General features: G+C 38.5%; 2 protein-coding genes across 14 annotated transcripts in view; one reads left to right on the forward strand and one right to left on the reverse strand.

Annotated features, from left to right (window-relative positions):
- The window catches only part of CMSS1 (cms1 ribosomal small subunit homolog), a 218,059-nt gene that overhangs the window by 167,126 nt on the left and 30,247 nt on the right, over positions 1 to 20,686 (reverse strand). The window lies entirely within an intron of this gene.
- FILIP1L (filamin A interacting protein 1 like) overlaps positions 1 to 20,686 on the forward strand; it is a 184,820-nt gene that overhangs the window by 135,711 nt on the left and 28,423 nt on the right. Inside the window, exon 1 of one of the 10 annotated variants that reach the window (XM_030285682.4) lies at positions 13,549 to 13,719. The exons of the other annotated variants lie outside the window; for them this stretch is intronic. The gene's annotated coding sequence lies outside the window, so the exon portion shown is untranslated. Of the gene's footprint in view, positions 1 to 13,548; positions 13,720 to 20,686 lie in introns of those variants that run through there. 10 annotated transcript variants of the gene reach the window in all.

Raw genomic sequence — 20,686 nt, forward strand, 5'->3', positions numbered from 1 at the left:
CTTTAAGAAACTTTTTCTCCTTTCAGTTTCCAGATGCAAGGTTCCTTTGTGAAACCCAAGCATCAACACTGATGATCCAACAGTCCTTGCTTGTAAACTCACTGCTCAGTTTACCAGTGGCTTGTGCAGTCTCTCTCCCTGCAAGTCCTGCTTCCCAGGGTCAGCTTGGGCACGTTCACAATTCCAGAGTAGTGCACCTCAAATAACATCTCTAACACTACACATGCCTTTGTTTTGTTGTCAGGACCATGAAAAGCTAAAATCACACAGAATTCTTCAGAAAGGTGGGCAGAAAAAAAGAGTAAAAGATGAATGTAGGGGTAAAAAATGGATGTATCCACCAAAAGAGAAGTGAGCAGTTGCCTTGGTACCATTAAACAGAAGTAATTAATCCATCAAGAAATAAATTTGTAAACAGGTTTAAAATAACCAAGTATTTCCAAAAGGAGTCACTCGATGACAAACAGCACAAAAGTACATATGCTGGCCAGCCTCAAGAGAAGTTTCATGGAATAAAAAGTGTTACTAAACTAAGTAAAATTAAAGTAAAACGTCATTATTTTCCTTTCATCAGTGCTCTTGAATTGATTATCAGCATCACAATCATTACATGACAATACCTGATCTTTTCTTTTTCTGGTTTTGATTTTAATTTTTTTGGTTGGTTAATTTCACATCTTTGGGTTGTTTTTTTCTCTTGTTTGGTTAGGGTTTTTTGATTGTTAATTTGTTTTTAATGTGAGGAGATGCAGACAGAAGTTTGCAAATGAAAAAAAGGGAATCACAAATTCAATGTCAGAAAATTACCTAAATTGCACAATCAGAGACTACAGAATTACCTTTTACCTCCATTTAAAGCCTCAAGAGCATAATGAAACCAACAGAGATGCACAGCCTGAAACCTGGTATTTTCTGAAGTTTGCAAAGCAACTGTTAATTACTTAAAGACATGGGTTTATGCTAAGCATGGGAACTATCCAGCACATCGTACTTTTATTTACAGTTTTGTTATCGGGTGACTCTTCATGGACATGCTAGGTTATTTTTACCTGGCTTTTAAGCCTAATTTTCATTGCAGAGTTTGATGTTTGTTACTTCCAAGGTGTCCTATGAAACTGACTGCAATTCATCCAGAATTATGCTTAACTTTACATTTCTGAGTAGTATTCAGGACAAATTCAGAAACCAAAAAGCAGAAAGGTCATGGGGCAAGCTCCACTGTCAAAAGGGAAATCCTACTGGCTGATGCTTCCCTACCAAAACCTGGAGGGTGTTTGTGGTGGTGTTTTCCTTAACACATTAGTCACATGTATATTTAGCTCTCCAAATTAACTAGTAATCCTTTGTCCCAGTGTCTGCTCCACCACTGGTATAAATATCACTGGGAGACTGAAACAGAAAGATGCCTCCATTAATAACTATCAGGGAGAAAATGTCACACAGGCTCATTCCCCCACCCAACCCTCTCCTCTCCACTTTTCTAAACAGAACTGCTGATAAGTAAAAAGAAAGCAAGTTGGTAGGTTGTTAAACATCACCTATTGCCCACCCAATGGGTAACAGCTGAAACTTGCATTCATCAAAAATTTGCAAATCAGCTTTATTAAGTCTACTGAGTGCTCATCCACACTAGGTCCTGGGTATGCATTTCCAAAAAAATCATAAAGAATTACACTGTGTACTTCACTGGACAAAAATACAAGGAAGTTTTAAATTCTGCTGTATATGCCTTGCTTTTCACTTAAGGATCTTCAGTATTACACACAATTCTGTCCCAGTGGTCCTTGAAGAATCAAGGAGAGTATTTGGAGACCCACACTTCTAAAATCAGTATCTTGTTTCAAGACTTTTATGGAAGCACTGTCCATCTAAAACTGATGTGGTGAAGAACTGGGGGGATTCTGCGAAATATTCAATATTATTATTCAATATTATCCAGTATCAAATATTTTATTTCTATGGATATGTTGGGACAGGCACAATAACAGAAAGAGCTTGTCAATGAGTTCCCACTTTTCAAGAAATATACCTCAAAAGCAAAGTCAATATTGATGGATTACTCAGACTGGAGACTAATTTAGTCTGAGGGCAGCACAAGAGGGAAGAGAGGAACAAAACCCACGGCCTTGGGTTCAGTCAGCATTTTCCCTGAAAAACAACTTCCAGCCTAAAAGGTATAAATACCTAGAGGTTTTAAAGATGGGTACAATTTTACCCTAAAGCCACATATAAAAACTGCATTAAGACAACACAGGAAATCACATGTAGATCATCATAACATAAAGCTCAGATTTTTTAATGTAGGGGTTTTGTTTGGTTTTTGTTTAATGTGGTCTCATTTCCCACAGAGTAAGGACTTACCTGTTTATTTAATTTGGTTTATGAAATCCAGGTTCATTAAAACTAGACTGAGATCACAAAAAATACCATGACAATCAATAAAAGACCAAACTTTGGTATCACTTTCATGTAGCTTGAGAATTATAAGCTCTATATTATATCTTTCACAAAAAAAGTTCTTATTAAAAACCAGATCAGTTCTGAATTGGACCAATTAAAATCACCAGACACATATTTTGCACATATGGTCCTTAACAACTGAATAACTCTAAAATGTACTTAAATTAGCTCAGAAAGACAAATTTAATATTCCATAACCAAAAAATTTACTTCCAGTATTTTTAAGTGGATCATTTTCCAATAAATTAAAACCACAGACTGGGTGGAAATTGGTCTACCTCCTTTGAATTCATTAACAACAGGAATTACACCACATGAAATTTCAGCGAATCAGTCTATAAAGATATCCATAAAACTCTTCTGGTCCTTTCTGTTTGTTTCAATACATTTAAGTGCATTTACAGAAAGATGATGAACTCATTAAACCAATTTAAAATCTTAATTTTCTTTAGCTACACCCTTCCCAGGTGAATCCTATCCCCACGCTATTATTTCACTTCATAGTTGTTGACAGGATGGTTAGGAAATGGTTAATTCTGCAAGATTATGTCTTCCATATGCAACTACCATCCAGCATTCCACCCTAAGGGTACAATCAACCAATAAAGGCTTTGTTCTGATTATGTAATGCAAGTATTTGATATCCCACTTGAGAATTCTGTTGGATGTAAAGACAGCTATAGCCTAGTGACTTTGCAAATCGGATGATGTAACATTTCTTTAGAAGCAACAAAACATCTGAGCATGCTCACTGTGAACCACAGAATTAGAAGCCCAAGCACTTTTCAGTCTGACCCACTCAGCAGCTTGAGCTGTGTCCCTTCATGGTTTGCTTGCTCTGTAGCACTTACAAACCTTCTGACACCAAGAACAGAATCACGATTTTCTTCCCAACTAGTCACACAATAAGCAACACAGAACAACCCAACTTCATTTGAATTTACAAGTTCTCAAAAAATTGAATAAAATTCTCTACCAAATTGCATTTATGAACAAGAAAGAAAAAATGTTTTCTTTAAGTAACTTTTAAAAATGTTTATGCCCAAAAGGCAGCAGCCAAAAGAACACCTAAGAGATCTGTGCATTCCTTAAGAGAGAAATAACATGTGGAATTCCAGCTTGTACCAATACACCCACAGCTTAAGTGTTGTGAAAGTATTTAACTTAGGATTTGCATTCAAATGTTGCACATGAACACATTCCTGGTACTTTCATTGTTCAGCAAAATGGAAAAAGTAATAACCTATAAATGTCATAAAACCATGCACACATACACTTTAAAAGGATTGTCACCTGATGGGGTTTTAGATATAGCAACTTTCATAGTTCAGGTCAATGAAGAAGTGTTTTTTAAAAGAGAAGAAAAGTTTAGTGTAAGTAAAATATTCAAATATTCACCAGAAAAATGACAATAGGGTTCTGTTATAAAATCACTGTCACTTAAGAAATTACTACGAGAGAGATAAAACAATGTCAGGGTCAGAAGAATGAAGACAGAAAAAAATCAAACCCAAAGCTCTACTAGAAAACAAAGTGAATATTTTTCTTCATTATGAAAGATGTTACCATTTTCTCTGTCCTCAATGCCATGCAATTGACAGTAACAAGTCGGCCCTATTTGAAACACAAGATTTCTAAGATAATTCCCTGCAGAAATGCAATATCCAGGCATTTTCCTTTCTAAATTGAGATTAATGTCAAAGTGAAAAGCACACAGTTGTGATTCTGTGTGCATTACTTCCCGATTCAGGACCTCTTCCTTTTCCCATTGACCTCCCTCAGGGAACAAAAGTGTAATCAATGAGCCTCCCTGCATTCCAGTACAAATGCTAAAAATACCGCTAACCATTCCTTCCCAATCACTCCATTAGACATTGGAATCGTCACATGGCCCTCCCTCCACCTTCCAATAATCCAATAATGGATTTTCTTCTTCCAATAGGACAAAAACAAACTGGAACCTCACCTGACCAATGTTAGCCTCTCTTATTGGTTTTGGCTCCTAGATGCACATCTAAAAAACAGAGAGGAACAGAACAGCACAAGAAGAGAAGAGAAAAAAAACTTGCTAATAGCTGGTGCAGTAGTTAAAGAAAAAAAATCCCAAACAAGGGATTTGGTGATTTGGTCTCTCTATTATACTACAGTTATGGAAAGAAACAAATTATTGTACTTGCAAAAAGATTCACGAACATGATTCCCCATTTCTTTTTGTATTACCTATGTTAGTGCTATTCCCTGAAGTCTGCAGGAATTCACTACCAAAATCAGGCAGCTGTGCTGCTTTTGCTGAGTACCTAAACTGGAGAAGATGCTTCCAAGAAAGTCCAATATCGAAGCAAAAGTAATGAGTTTGACTAAATGATCCAAATTCTATGACATCAATACATGTGGAACACAGACCAGGACATTTAAAGCTAAGGTATCACAAACAGCCCTCAGATATTCATTCAAAATATTAACTAGCTGAAAGAAATCAAAATCCACTGGAACCATCGTTCATTGAAACTCAGACACACCCAGAACTCCTTTGTGTAAAAGTGCATAAACTTCAGAGTGATTCCCAGCAGATCTGGATGCACTTCAGAACTGCCTCCAACTCAGACCCTGCTCTCCATGTGCAAAGCCATGATCTCCACAGCCACAGCCCCTGAGCAATGCCTGTTTCTGCTCCAGGGATACCTATGCCTACCACAACCACGCCAAGAACTGCAACCATCCGTCACACTGACTGCTGAGAAAAATAAACTTAGCAACATTTCTGGGCATGACTTGCTTTGATTTACATACACACAGATAGCTAAAAGTTAAGGCTCCACTTAGGTTCCCAAGCCCCAAGGTCAAAGCAATTTTATAGCTCCCAAAGTGTTTATTCTTGTCAAGCTCTGTATAACCTTATGTCACTCTGGACACATCTTAGGCTTCTAGCAAAATAACTCCTCCTATTTTGGTAGTGTTGGATTCATGTATGTTCCTCTTTACTCAGCAGCAATATTAAGGACTGATTTGTTTTATGTGCAAATTGCCTTTGCCCATCTACTATGGAAGTTTGAATAAAAACAATTACAATCAGAAAAACAGAGTAAAACAGAAAATAACTAAAAAACTTCATGCATCCCAAACTTGAATCAACCTAAGAGGTTATGCATAACTGGATCTGGATTTAACCAGTACACCGTACATTAGGAATTCAAAAATATACTTGCTCTTTTACAGCTTTCCAGTTCTAGGCCTCTGTCTATTATAAATGGAATCAAGACATTTCTGTATCATTTTAAAAGTTAAACACAAAAAGGCTGCATAAGTACTATCATAAGTACTGCAATACAATAACTAGAACCACTTTTCTCTTCTGTCCTTGCTACTGGCTACAGTTATGCACAAATATTTACCTATATATATTTTTCTGTATTTACTGGAGAGGGCACAGGGGGAGTAAATATAACCTGAAGATCTACAAATTTACAGTGCTTAAATCTTCGTTCTTTAGAGTCCCCAAAAGTACTAAATTCTATGTTCCTTTGTTGAATCAATTTAAGAATTTAGCTTTTTTTTTTTTCTTGACTAATAGTACAGCCTGCTTATAAGATAAATTACTAGCAATTATCAAGTGTACTATGCCATTTCACAGCAGAATATGCCACTATAGATTTCACTTATATGAAACTGTGTCATTACAAGTAAGAACCCAATAATCAATTCTTTTTAATCAATTCTATGCAGCACATCCTGACCACACTCTTTATAAGTGCAATTTGTATAGACTCTAAGTATCTTTCATCTAATTAATATTAATCTTCGTATTAGAAGCTCCTGAGCTCACTGGCCAGAGCAAATAGAAGGCAGAAATTATGCTCTGTCAAGATGCTTTCAATCAAATTACCCAGGGGAAACAATGTTAAAAGGTACAGAAGCTTCATCCTTACAACTAAAAATAGGTAGCGGAATAAACCGGCTAAAAATAAAGCACTCAAAAACTAAAAAACTCTACAAAATAAAGCAGACTATAAAACAGGGAAAGGTTGCAGGGAAGACTGTTTAAAGAGCATAGAATTGTAGGGACTAAAAGAAAAATTTGCTGTTTCGTCAGGTGCTGGAAGGGAGTTTCCTTATACCATTTTTTTTGTGCTTTAGTTCAGTTTTCAAGCATGAAGCAAGCTGTCGGCTATTCAAGCATTTAGTTCATCTCCTAGAAGACTTTCTTAGTAATAGTCCATCCTGTTGACATAACACCTGGAGACATGAGATCAATAAAAGTGTTCCCAGATAATGACACAACTTCAATATTGCCGAGTTGAAAGTAATGGCTCTTAAGGCTGATACGTCTCATGCCAGCTGCTGTAAAAAAGCCAAATTAATACCCTTTTGTATTTGTTCTCCTTCCTCACTCCAGGGTTTTGTAAAATTTTTGTTGCAGACTCTGGAGCTGTGGAGTGTCTGAGTCTGCTAAATACATTTCCCTAAGCCCAAGAGACTCCTTGAACAGTACCTGCTGTGGGCAAGACTAACACAAAGAGCTACATGTGACTACACCCTAGGAGGTCAAGAAATTCTGTAAATACTTTTCCAGACAGAGAACTGAACCGCACAACTAAGTCACATTTCTAAACTATGAATCCATCAGATAGCTCAGCAATTCTGAATCCCAAAGGGATCAAAGTTTTATGAGCTACATTACATCCCTAGGAATCTGCAATCTAAACCAGCCTGTATAGGATGCATTTGCCTCTGTGTTATTTCAACACGTATTCCTTGAACAGGTACCAAAATCACCAATAACTTGAAGCATTGTGCTTTAAACAGGAACTAACGTATAGCTACTGAAATTACAAAGAATAAGAAAAGCCTTTTTGAATGTATTTCTTACCAGGAATCTTAAGGTGGGGGGGGGGGGGGTTTATCAAGGCAGAAAACATGTATGTTAATACATAGATATTGTAACATAGATGCAGCATCTTAAAACCCAAAGAAGGGCCTCTGAGCCCAAGAGCATGTTTGTGTCTTACTCCGCTAATGCAGGCAGCCCAATAAAAAAATACTTTCTCCCCTTGCAAAGTTTTCCTTCCTTAGCATCCATACTCATTCTTCTACAGCCTTACTCCCTTTACAAAAAGCTCTTTAACAGCTCTTTAAACAGCTCTTTAACCCAGTTTTCACTGGGTTCATCAGTAAGAGGCAAAAGAAGCCTGTTCAACAGAATTATAACAATGACATGTAAGTTTCATGATACATTTTAATTCTGTATTCTCTCTACTTAACCACCAAAAATGAAAATAAAGCATGACAGCTTTGTACTCCACTTTTCATAAAATCAATGGCACCAATGAGCCTTCTTCCAGTCCTGATGCTGCGTTCAAACCCACATTCACCTGAGTGCCTGACAGTCTTGTGCTCCCAAAGCAGCCAATGGCCTCAGGAGGCTCCTGTATACCTGCAACCCCCAAGAAATGCACTGAATGCCAAATCCCTTCCACCTGTGTGCTGGGCTTTGCTCTCCAAGCCATTGGTGGGATGCATCACCCAGCAACAGGCGCAGGAACAACAGATGTGAAGGGAAAGGCATAAGGGAAGACATGGCACATGATATGGAAGAGCTGAAAGAACCTGCAGTAACTTGATTTACTTTTCCACCTCATATCACCAAAGCTTTGAAAGAAACATTCTCCACTGGCACCATGTTCAATTCATGGCAGTGTGAAAAGTTGAGTCAACAAACCTGCACAGTTTTTATTCAAATAAGAATTATACTGCTATGAAAAGGAGTGGATCACTTTGAATAAAATGACTGAACTCATAGCTTAGATTAATACATAAAAAAAAGAAGCAGAGATTCATGTGGAGTCAGACTTGAAGCTCAAAATGTTACAGCCATACCACTTCCCTGAAGTTCTACAAAAAGAATCTTGCTTTGACTGAATTCAAAGGAAATGAAGAAAAGTGTCTTTTTTTTGCAGTCTAATGACTAAAGACAGACATTTAAAATAAGTTCTATTTTCAAGCATGTTTACAGACATGAAACCGAGCACCTTCCAAGGTCCTAAGTCTTCACATGATTACAACTCACTTTTGCTATTGCATTAATACTGAAATGGCTGTCATGCCTCCAGAAATAGCCCGAGTAGACAGGCATACTTGTGGGTGGGGGGGCTGATAAAAAAATCTCACTGCAGAACCCATCACAAACAAAACAAACCTCCAATCCCAAACTTCTTAAAATACATTCTTGTACTTTCATTAACTAAAGAACATTATCTCATTTTATCACAGAGAAAAGATTACTTGGCTATATATGGTTTATACAGACTAGGGAAGGCATACAAATTAAATTCTATCCTTCTGTGTTCATGATAAACTCTGCCACGCAAAAAATGGTCTTTTTCATAAAATGTTACCTTGGTCCCATATACAAAATGAAACCATCTCACAAGCAGATATGAAGCACTTGCAAGTTCTCCTTAGAAGCCTTCCATAGTTGAGAGGTACAGTCATCAACTCCCCAATACAGCACCCAACATAAAGAGATCTAATTATCCTTAATATTTGGCTAGGAATTTTATTTGTATCTACAAAAAAAAAAAAAAAAAAAAAAGTATAACAGAATCTGTAAACAATAGAAGAGTTAGAAAAAATATTTCTCCCAGCTGCCAAAAAAAATTAAAACCACAGAGTAATGGAGATATTAATCTCTTTCCATCCATGGTCCATAGTAAAAGACACATGAATCTGAAGAATGTTATCTTTAGAACTTTCTCCTGCTTCTGCCCCTTGCCTTCCACATGCATTTATTAGTTGTCAGTACATTTCAGACTGTAAATAAGCCATAATAACCTCCATATTTCTCTTTGCAATATTCAGAAATTAATCTATACATTAGGATATAAAACTCGAAAACACTTTACAGATGAAATCTAAGAGATCATCAAACACAATGCAAAAAAAAAAAACAGAAAATTTTTGAAGGATGCTAATAATCAAGAAATAATTAGAGTGAATCTTCTTCCACTGAGTAATGTCCAAACTCCCACAGATTTCAGAGACAAGCCAGAGCACACAGTGGAGAAAAATCCTTGAAATCATATGAGTTATTAAAACATTAAATATCAGCTCCCATTTATGCAAGGCAATAAAATTCAACTTGTCTATTCTGCATATGTTTCAGTTCTCCAGGTATCACATGCAAAACTTAAGCAGACCACCTCCAAAAAAGCAAACAGTTCTAAGTAATGTAAAATACTAATAAAAGCTTTGACAGTATTTGTGCTTTAGTAGATGTTTATTTTTGGAATATGAAAGTAACCTAAGGATTTGGACCTCAGGGAGAATTTCAGAATCCAAAGCTTCAACAATATCTACATGAAGTAAATGTGACCAAGAGCCAGATTCAGCCAAACATTTCAATATATCATTAAAATCAGACTTCTGCCGAAGTCCTTTCCTTTTTCAACAAAAATACACAGGGCTATGTTTTAAGTGCTTTGTTGAACTGAGGCCCAAGTTCTAATTTCCTTTATTTATCTTAGATACAAAATGGCCAAAGGAAGGGGTCAAATGCTGCAATAATAGGTTATGGGTTTGAGGACACTGGAACTGCTGCTATGAAATGCTATGGGAAGAAAAAGGAAAGAGGAGTTTCGTGATGGAAGTAATGGGAGGAATTCAGATAGTTTAAGATAAAGTCTAAACAACTGCCTCAAAGTCTTCTAGCTTATTTGTCCTATCTTCTCCTTGTCTCATATAATCTTCCATCTTCCCAGCTTCTATTTTTCTAAAGTAAAATCCTGCAAGAATGTGGGCACAAATAACAATACCAAACGATAAGCAGGGAATAGAAAAAAGTCACTGCAAGCAGCTGCAGAGCAGCCCCGCATTGACAGGAGATGCACCAATGATTTAATAAGATTTTCTTTTGGTCTCCAATTTCTACAGTCAACTGTTCCTTTTGCTGTCACAATACTTGCAAATGCACCAATTTTGTGCAAAACTATGTGTAGTAACTAAGGAAACGAATTCATTTTCAAGGAGCAATAGAGAATGAGACAGGCATAGCTGCCTGCCTAAAGGCTTTTTTTTCCCCTCTTCGGTGTAGTTCACCAGTGCCAGGATTCCACCTACAGATACTGAAAGAAACTGTAAAAATGCAGTAAAGGAAGGTGTCTCTGCAACTCAATTCATTGCCTCAGATAAAAATAAGTTTTTCATGTCTTAGTATTTTAATAAAATATCCAAGCCCTTAACAGGGCTTGGGTAGCACTGTACAATGTCCTTTAAGTCATAACAATATAAAAGAAGGAAGTCAGGCCATTATACACTTAGCTGATGCTCTTTGATAAAGTTGGTTTGCAGAAGGTCACAGATGTGCACTTTTGTATTGCAGAGAGGAATTAACTAAGAAACGAGGAGTTTGTATTTTGGCCATCCCCAGATGTAAACACAGACTTATAAACAGAAGGACTTGCATTCTCTGTTCCCAGACTACCAATAAACTTATCACCAGCATTATCTGAGCCATGTTCCTCTGCACTCCAGAATGGAAGTAGATTGTGAGGATGAATTTTTGATTACCAGCTCTTGAGAAGTCCTCTTCCTCAAAGCTGCTTATGGCCTAAACTGTTTCATGTGGCAGAACAAAAATGCAGACAATTGTCATATGGACTATAGAAACAGGGTGTGCAGGTAAAGGGAAAGCTGCAAAAAAACAAAGCAATTGCAAAGGGAAAGGAAGAAAAGAAAACAAATCCAGGTCAGAAACAGTAGTTTGCACCTCTAAGGATTTATGTATGCTCACATACATACATGTAAAAAAGGATGCATTCACATTTAACTCCGACCTACCTTGCACTGAGTAACTTCCCTGACTCCTGCAAATCAGAACTGGATACAGCAGTACCCCACAGCCTGCTCTTGGTACCTTGCACCCTCAGCATCCTGCCATGTTAAACAGTCTCAGCAGAAAGGCTGAGTTTGTAGCTGAAGATATTTTCTGTACCAAGGTCACCTAGATGAGCTTGTATTTCAAATTAGCCATATTGGCATAATACTTTTGAGAAAAACTAGACAAACTGTTAGCCTCCAAAAACATTAGCCAAGGAACTGAAGAGGCCAATATCAGCTAAAGAACAGGTTATTTTGCTTCTGTTTGGATTTGATTATTAAGTCTCCCTAGAATAGCCAATGAAACATTATCCTGGTCTGCCCATTAATATATTCAAATAAGATGTTTTCTGTCTCCAAAACCATTTGGGAAGGGTTAGTATTAAATAATTTGAAAGTTTTCTGATGAGGTACCCAAATCTGAACTTTCTCAGAAACTCACAAAGAGGACACAGCAGGATCACCCATACAAATAAGCAGCAGAGTTCTGAGGAAGTCTTTTACTCAGTAACCATGTAAGGGGTTGCCTGGAATTTTTCAACTAAAGTACCATTTTCAGGCTACACTCAGGGTAAATATACGCAAGATAGCTAGAAGATGTCTGTCTTGTTAATGAAATGCAAACATCTTCATCACCATTTGTCTTCATACCTACAGACAACACCCCCAAATTAAGTAACTTGCCTTATTGTTAGCATTATGTTCAATATGACAAAACACACTAAAGGCAGGCAGAGGACGGCTTAAGCTACAGAGATGAAGACTAAAATTCAAATGCTGCAAATTAATTGTGGATGCACCTACTACTTCAATAGTGTAGAATGCTTTTCAATGGGCTAATTTACCCAGCAACATAAAAGGAGTTTGTTTCACTGACTCCCGTTAACCCTTAGTGGATTTTCACTAACAAATTTTGTTCCTATTTCCAGTATTTCTTCCTTCTGTCATCAGTGTTTATTCACAGTGTACACTAAAGGACGGGGAATACAAGAGATACATTTTTAGTTTTTCAATCTAAATCCTATTTCTTGGCTTTCTGCCTCTTTCCTAAATATTAAAACAAACTACTCATTTCTTCAAGACCTTCTCACTAAAAATAGTTGGTTGGACTGCTTAATTGTGTTAGCTGAAACACAAACATATAAAAAAGGAAAGGGGTTTGTAGAAAAAACATTGAAGAGAAAAAAAAAAAAATCTGATTTCATCTGGCCTTCCCATCATCACTTAAGAGAATTGTTTTGTAGTTACATCATCAGGAAATAAAATACTATCCTCCAAGGACCCCGACTCTTTACAGAAGGAAAAAAAAAAAAAGGAAGGCTCAAAGTTCATATCCCCCCTCAGAGGAGTTCAGCTAAAGTTGCATTTTTCTGTCATAATAAAATTTAAAAAAAAAAAAAAGGAAAAAAAAGCAAAAGAAAAAGAAAAAGCTCTGTTAGAACAACTAATTAAACTAGATGACTTGGAATTCATATTTTCCGTTTTCGAACTGTAGGCTGCGGGACTAAGTGGAAAACATTGTACCTAATCAGTAACAACTCCTAACGACTTTATTATCAGCGCTAGAGAGGAACTGCCCTAACCCAAACCTTCCGCACATTCTTCTTGGCCCTGAGCGGAGGACAAGCGCAGCGTTTCTTCCACGCAGTGCCGGGCTCGGCCGGAGCCGGTGCCCGGGGCCAAGCTGCCAAGGGCGAGCCCGGCGCCTGGGGCCGAGGTGCCCGGAGGGGGCCGAGCTGCCCACAGGCTGCTGAGCTGCCCAGGGCCGAGGCGCCCAGAGGGGGCTGAGCTGCCCAGAGGGGGCTGAGCTGCCCGAAGGCTGCTGAGCTGCCCAGGGCTGAGCCCGGCTGTCCAGTGGTGGCTGGGTAGAGTTTGCCCAGAGGTGGGCAAGCCCAGCTGCCCAGAGGTGGGCGAGTTTGCCCAGAGGCGGCCGGGCCGGGCTGCCCAGAGGTGCCCAGGCTGCCCAGAGGTGCCCGGGCTGCCCAGAGGTGCCCAGGCTGCCCAAGGCTGCCCAGAGGTGCCCGGGCTGGCCGGGCTGCCCGGAGGTGCCCCGGCTGCCCGGAGGTGCCCCGGCTGGCCGGGCTGCCCAAGGCTGCCCAGAGGTGCCCCGGCTGCCCAAGGCTGCCCGGAGGTGCCCAGGTTGCCCGGAGGTGCCCCGGCTGCCCAAGGCTGCCCAAGGCTGCCCAGGCTGCCCGGGCCGGCCGGCAGCAGCGCGGCGGGGCACAGCGCTCCCTTACAAGGCAGGCGCTGACGTCAGGCGCACAGCTCGGCCCCCGCGCCCTCGCTCATTGTTCGCGGCAGCGGCGATGCTCGCAGCAGCCCCGGTGGCACCGCGCAGCGCCCCGCAGCACCGGCTCGCCCCGGAGTGCCACAGCCCCGCCGCGCAAGGTAAGGCAGAGGGTGGGAAGCGAGCTTCTTCTGGCAAGCACTGGCGCTTCGGGCTTTTTCCTGTCGAGATACCTTTTTTTTTTAAAAAAGTCACTTTCCAAAAGAAAAACAAACAGGGGTGAGAAACTGCGAAACAATGAAATACCCCAAAACAGCACCGGGAGATCTAGATGATGTCCGGTGAATAATATATAGGGTGACAATTTCAAGCGTTAAAAACCACCTTTTAAACAATTCCTGCGGAGGCAACAGACGAGGAATTAACGTAACATTAAAGAAGGAGAGAGTTACGAATTACACGCACTTTCCAAATGGTCGGATAAAATCATGACTGCATTTAAAGCTGTGGAAGGAGTCCAACAGTATTGTAATATATTAGGTAGAGCTACTGCCTCTCTTTCTGCTGCATTTACATGCATATGCTATATATTAGTAGACATGTACACACACGCGTCTCTAAGCGTTTACTATACTGTTGGACAACTTTACTGTAGTTTTCAGAGCAATGTATAAACTGCCACATACATTAGTTTGCAATAAGACTATGCTATGTCTAAAAGAAAGAATTGCAACTAGTTTAATTACTAACAAACTTTTCAACTCATACACACTGCTTCCCTCTTCTGTGTCTTGCGTGCAAGTGTCAAATCACAAGAGGGCAGAACTGTCAGATTTTTATGAAAAAAACTTTTAAGCCTGGTCAAACACATGATGAGTGTGAGGATCAGAAAGCATACTGCTCTCTTCAAGGCTTATTCTGCAAGATGCTCAACAGTATTGCAGCTATTAACTCCAGAAAACAGGGAATGAAAAACAGCTCCGATGAAGCACAAAGCACCTTGAAAGATTAGACTTCAGTGTGTTTACAATTCACACCTGCTTAGTTTGCAAAATTACACTGTCCTCTCCGTTAATTAAGGGCCAAACCCTGTCAAATCTTTGTTCATAGGAACAGCTGCAATTAAGTCAATTGTACTGTCCTACTTGCAAATTGGAACTATTGAGCAGGGCTCTTCGGAGTCCTATGTGTAATTTGAAACGTTAGAAAAGTTAGACCTTAAGACCTTTAATTTTGAACTATTCTTACAGGTAAAACATGGTTTTGGGGTATGTTCTCCTTTTCCTTAGTACAAAAATAAATGCAATTTTAGGACAGAAATAAGAGTTCTTCTTCCCTTTATTTGATGTTATAAATCCTGCAAAATCCTTGTTGAGTTATATATTTAGGAAAAATCAAAGCTGTTACTAACACATGCATTATTATAGCATCATGCATACACAGATTTAGAGGCTGAGCTAAAATATCTTATGTGAACTTTTTCATAACTTTTTTTGGCTTTAACCATGGAGAAAATATGATGCAGTTATTTTCAACATGCTTCTAAAAATGTAAATATAAAGAGACATTTCATTTTAAATATAATTCAGGTAATTGTGTTTTATTAACCTGGCAACTACATAAAAGTCACATCCATGTTTCCAATATATTCTTTTTTGTAACAAGCAAAGTTTATACCTCTGTTGAGAGAATCAGGGAAGAGGGCACTGTATAGTGTATATATAGAATGAAAAGAATCCTAGCAACCAGAACAAATGCAATTTCACAGTACAAAAACAATACCCCATATCAGTATCCTGAGCCCCTTAAAAAGTCTTCTGCTCACTATTCTGTCATATCTGCAGAGTCCTCCCAGTTTAAAAATTAATAATTAGTTTTCCAAATATTCAGTGTCAAGTTACAAAGCAGAAAACTTAGCTATGTTGTGAACAGATGTGTTAGGAACCAAAGTTAAGTGACAGTCTTGAAAAAGCGTATCTGAGTAGAAAGGATCAGCTGAAGAAGTTGGAAGACTACAATATGGCAAAGAAAAAATATTAACAGGAATGCTATGCATGCAATAAATTTGATAAAAGCACTAAGTAGAATAAAAAGTCTCCCCATAGGTAAGATACAATTTAAATCCAAATCCAGCAAAGAAGGGTGACTTCTATCACTGATTACTGCTTTAGCAGTATCTGAGGTACCATCTGTACTCTGTATACTGCTGGCCTAAAACAAATCATAACATCTATCAAAAGCCAGAGGTCTACTTCTCATAGTCTGTCTTCCTCAGATTAAAAAGAAAACATTCTTCACTTAATACTTACAGAACCAATTTTGCTCTCATTTATACTGGTAAAACTCCAAAGTAATTAGGTAGAGGTATAATGATTAAACTGTCTCACTGCTGTTCCCCCTCACACCCCCCACCTCTTTATTACACTCCTTTATTAGATCAGATTTCTTAACGTTTTGGGTATTAATTGGTTGGTATTCCTAATTTTAAGTTATTAAAATGCTAGTTTCTGTTAATTAAGAGTAAAAGAAGACAGTGAAAGAAAATAATCATCACATAACTCAAGTCTTAAACAACTGTATTTCACCTAAATTTTTTATAGTAATTTTTCACAACATCCAATGTGAAAACATTTTAAGAACAAATACACTCTCTAAAATGAAAGTCAGCTTCCTATCTAACTGCATTGACCCTTTGTTCCTTTCCCATCACTTCCCTTTCCTCCACTGACAAACATCTGCTGACAGCAGAATTTTTAGAGATTTGATCTAGAAGACAAGGGATAGTTTCTATTCCCCATCAGTATTAGTAAAATCAAATTATTTCTTGTTTCGTGCTGAGCAACAGAATTTCATACTATTTACCTAATACTATGATGAATTACCAATTTTACACTTGTCATAGGATTAAAAAAAAAAAAAAAAAGCCTGGTTTTACTCCCAGTTAGTTTCCCCTCTGTGGCATATCTTAAAAAACTGCTACTTTTCTTTAGGAGCAATTCTTTACCACACGTACTTTGGCATGGGCAACTGAGCAACTACAGCTCCTCTGGACCTTTCCTATGAGCAGCTGTTCTCAAAGTCTGGGTGTGGTACTACCTGAATAAAGTTCATTTTGAAGGCTAAGTCAGAGTATCCTAAGGAGTTTACAATGTAGGAAGGCATATCTTTAAAAACCATTGTATAAAACCGTAGTTTTGTTTCATTAATAGTTTTCCTCAACACTTTATCTTGTCACCAAGATTTGAACTTAGAAACTGTCTTAGCAATAATTTTTAATTGCTTAGGGTTTTCAATCTATACTGAATAGATTCTGCTGTGGCACCCTTAGGGTTTAGGTTGAGCTCCTTGGTGTAGTTGAAAGCTTGATTAGTTCAACCATTCACTGAACTGTATTACTCAGCTCCAAGAAGGTAAAAATCATTGCTGAAAAATTCTAAATATAGTGCCCAGTCCTGTGATTTAAGTGAAGTAATAGACACTTTGACTCTTAACACCTCTCAGTACATTATGCTGTTTATGAGGTTTGCTGTGTTTTCTGTCAGCAAGACAAAAATCACTTTGACTGCATGTCCAGTGCACCATGATGTTCCTGAAGTTCAGTAGCTGCACTCACTCTCACCAGTGCACCAATGGAGCACTCAGGCACTTACAGCTCACTTCTGCAGAGTGTTCACAATTTCTAGCACAATGTATTTGAAGATTTTTCTGAGGCAGTCTGTAGCCACCAGTTAAAAACAGTACAAAAAACACCTCCCAAAGCAGTTCCTCACCAGGGCTGATGTGACTGTGAGGAGGTGAATGCTCATGCAAACAATAAATGCTGGCTGAACAGCCAGCAACATAATCATAGAACCCTCCTTTAATAGCAATATAGAAATATTGGGAGTGAAAGTTCAACCCAACCTTGCTACACAACATTTCCACACAACTCAACACCTTAACCTTGGTCATTCAGGCTGATAAATGCATGGACTTTTTGCTTGTTGCTGCAGCTCATTTTGCACATGATGATGATGCAACACAGCTGCTTGACTTGGGCCCCAGGCTGGGCAGGTGACCACTAGAGAGTGGCTGCTGAGGCAGAGCAGCAGAACTTGAGCCATTCAGCTGCATGCTCAAAGCTGAGAAACCAGAGCCCACAGCTGCTCATGCCCAAACTTCCCAAAGCTTTATGGATGTACATAGGTACACAAAGCTCTAGTGAACAGGACTGAAAACGTGGATGGGAAAAAATCCACTCCTGACAAAAAAAAACATTCATCTTGCATACAAGTCAGGGATGTGAAACAATACATCAGATTTCATTATCCTTTATAGATTTCCAAAGGCCTGGGAAGCAAGACAACAATTGCAATTAAATGATGGATACAGTTCTTAAAATCTGCCTTAGACCTAATAGTCAAAGCATTTTCTTTCCAATTTATTGTAGTCAGCTGACTTAAAACTTTGTCTTTTTTATGAGAGGCAGAGAGCTTATCTAGTGTTTGCATAGCAACTATCACAATGACAGAGTGAGGGAATGAAGAAAAACTTTAAGAACTGAAGCAGCATAATGCTACTGCCATAAAAAAACCCACATAAAACTGGCTGCTTAAAAATAGAAAGTAATGCACTCATAAAACTCACATTTTAATTACACATTGAATTTTAGCACATGGACAAAACTACCTAAGAGTTAAGTTTAAGCTGACTGAATTCTGTCAGCTTTCAATGGATTTAATCTTTTTTTGGTACAATTTATACAGCTTTCAGTCATTAAGTCTAATTATGAAGAAAATCAGTTTTGAAATTTTATCACATGTAAGTTTGGTCTACCTGAAGCTAACATCACCCATCACATTCCCAAACATGATTCTATTCTACTTAGCCACAAAGAGGTTTCTCAGAAGAAACCTAATAAATGCTACCATTGTTTTTGTTTTCAAATTCAAAATGCTACCCCCTGGTCAAGCACATTCTACACCTCAGAAAAGCCATTCTGTTACCAAAAACATATCATACCAAAAAAAAAAAAGGAAAGTGATTTATATTGGTCACTTGAACCTGAGGGTGTAACGATGCCACATTGGGGGTTGCCAATCCCTAATCTAAGTATCTGAAACCCAGTATTGAACACACAAACTTGGATGTAGGAAGGTGTGGAAAAAAATTGCAACGCTCAAGTGTTAATGCTTAAATCTGAAACATTTTTCTTAACTTTTAAAATACTATTATATACTCTTTCATGTAAAGAGAAAAGTTTTTTCTTTTTCATTAGCAGCCAAAAACAAAACTCCCAAACTAAACACTGAATTGTCTTTAATGAAAAGGCGATCAGAAACCTTGGCAGCGCCAAAACCTCTAAAATCCGTGTTTCTAAAGACAGGTGCGATATATAATGAGCACGTTCATTAGTAAGCACATGAGTAAGCAAAGCAGGGGATGAAACCTCTGCCGAAGTCAGCAAGCACAGCTCGCTGCAGGCCATTCCAGATGGCAAAGGGCTGCCACAGGGCGGTGCGGGGACGACACCAACCGGCGGAGAACGCTTATTCGGCTGCTGAGAGTCACACAGACTGCTGACAGCAGTAGGCAAGCTTACATACCTTGCTAACCCCTACAAAGGAGGAGGGAGGAAAATGTACTGTGGTGTACAAAGGAGCAGCCACTTCGGAAAGGATCTTCTTGGCCCTGCTTTGTTCCCACCTGCCACCTAGAGCTCTCTAGGATTGCTGTCATCTCTGTAAACTGCAAAATCTCCCTATTTCAGTCAGGATTAACTGGGTAAGAGGAGTCAGAAATTGGCACTGGTAACATTTCATAACTTGAAAATGACCCTCTCGTACATCTAGATTAAAGCAGTTAACTAAACAATTTGCAAGCTCTGCTAGAGAGAACTCCTTTATTTTCAGCATTTGAAACCACATTATAAATTAATGATAAAAGCTAAAATGTATTACATCAGAAACATACTGTGCGTGAAAGCATGCTACAGCTCCTTCAGTGACATCTGAAACAAGAAACTATAACCTGAATACCACAGACCATCAGCCAAGAGGCAAGGAGAGAGATTAAGTAGGGCATGTAGCCAAATGTAGTCACATAATGATACTGAGTTATAAATCAGTTTGGGGTACACTAACAAGGCACAGAATGTTCAACTGAATTCACAGTTCCTTAAAGAACAAGGAACTCAAAGTCTTCATATGAAGGCACAAGGGAAGCCTACACACACGTGACCCTGCTATTTCCTAAAAAAGCCTTTTCCTACGACAGTTTTTGAAAGGCAAAGAACACTGGAAAACAACTAAAGATGGGAAAAGTAATTATATCTTTTGGGTTTAGGAAGACTGCTCAGACTAATTTTAAAAGAGTTTAAGAAATCATTGATCACAGAAATGCTAGAACTAGTTAAATACACTTTTTTCATCCCAATAATTTAGGGTTTTTTCCCCCTAAGAAGTAAAAAAACATTTATTTTACGAAGCAAGGAAGTTACTCCAGCTGCTGAACAAGTAGCTCAAAAACCCAGAACACCACAATCACCCTAAACACTGCTATTGGCACTCTGAGTGGGCATACGACTAAAAGATCCAGTTTCTTTTAACTCTTAAGCAGAGTATTTGATCTTTAACACAGTGAACAATCAAGGCTGCACAAAAATGGAAAAATCTTACTTCAACACATCATAATCAACAGACCTGAGAGTAAAAGACATTCTTCAGTTAAACAGTTCATTACAGGTGAAGAAGCTACTTAAACTACCATTTGCTATTGAACTGTGAATTAAATCTGTGAAGTAAAGCTCGGTTAGAACTTAACTATCTAAAAAAATTCTCAAACTATCATCTTTAGGTCTCCAATGTAGCTTCCTGTCCAGTAATCTAAAACAATGTGTTAGTCCTCTTTGAAGAGGATCAGTTTGGAGAAACCGTGTAAACGTAAATGCTGAACCACAGCACCTTTGCTCAGGATTAACATGTTTTAGACAAAACATTAATTGATGCTGCACCTTTAGATAATTCAGCAAGTGCACCCAGGTCTGTGTGGTCAGAGGCCTACTGGGAGAAGAGAAAATACAACTTCCAAACACTTAGCAGGTTTACAACAGATAGCAAGATGAATTATCTGCCAGGTCACTACAGAGGC

Source organism: Taeniopygia guttata, chromosome 1 (assembly GCF_048771995.1).
Source record: "Taeniopygia guttata chromosome 1, bTaeGut7.mat, whole genome shotgun sequence".
In the NCBI taxonomy this organism is placed as follows: Eukaryota; Metazoa; Chordata; class Aves; order Passeriformes; family Estrildidae; genus Taeniopygia; species Taeniopygia guttata.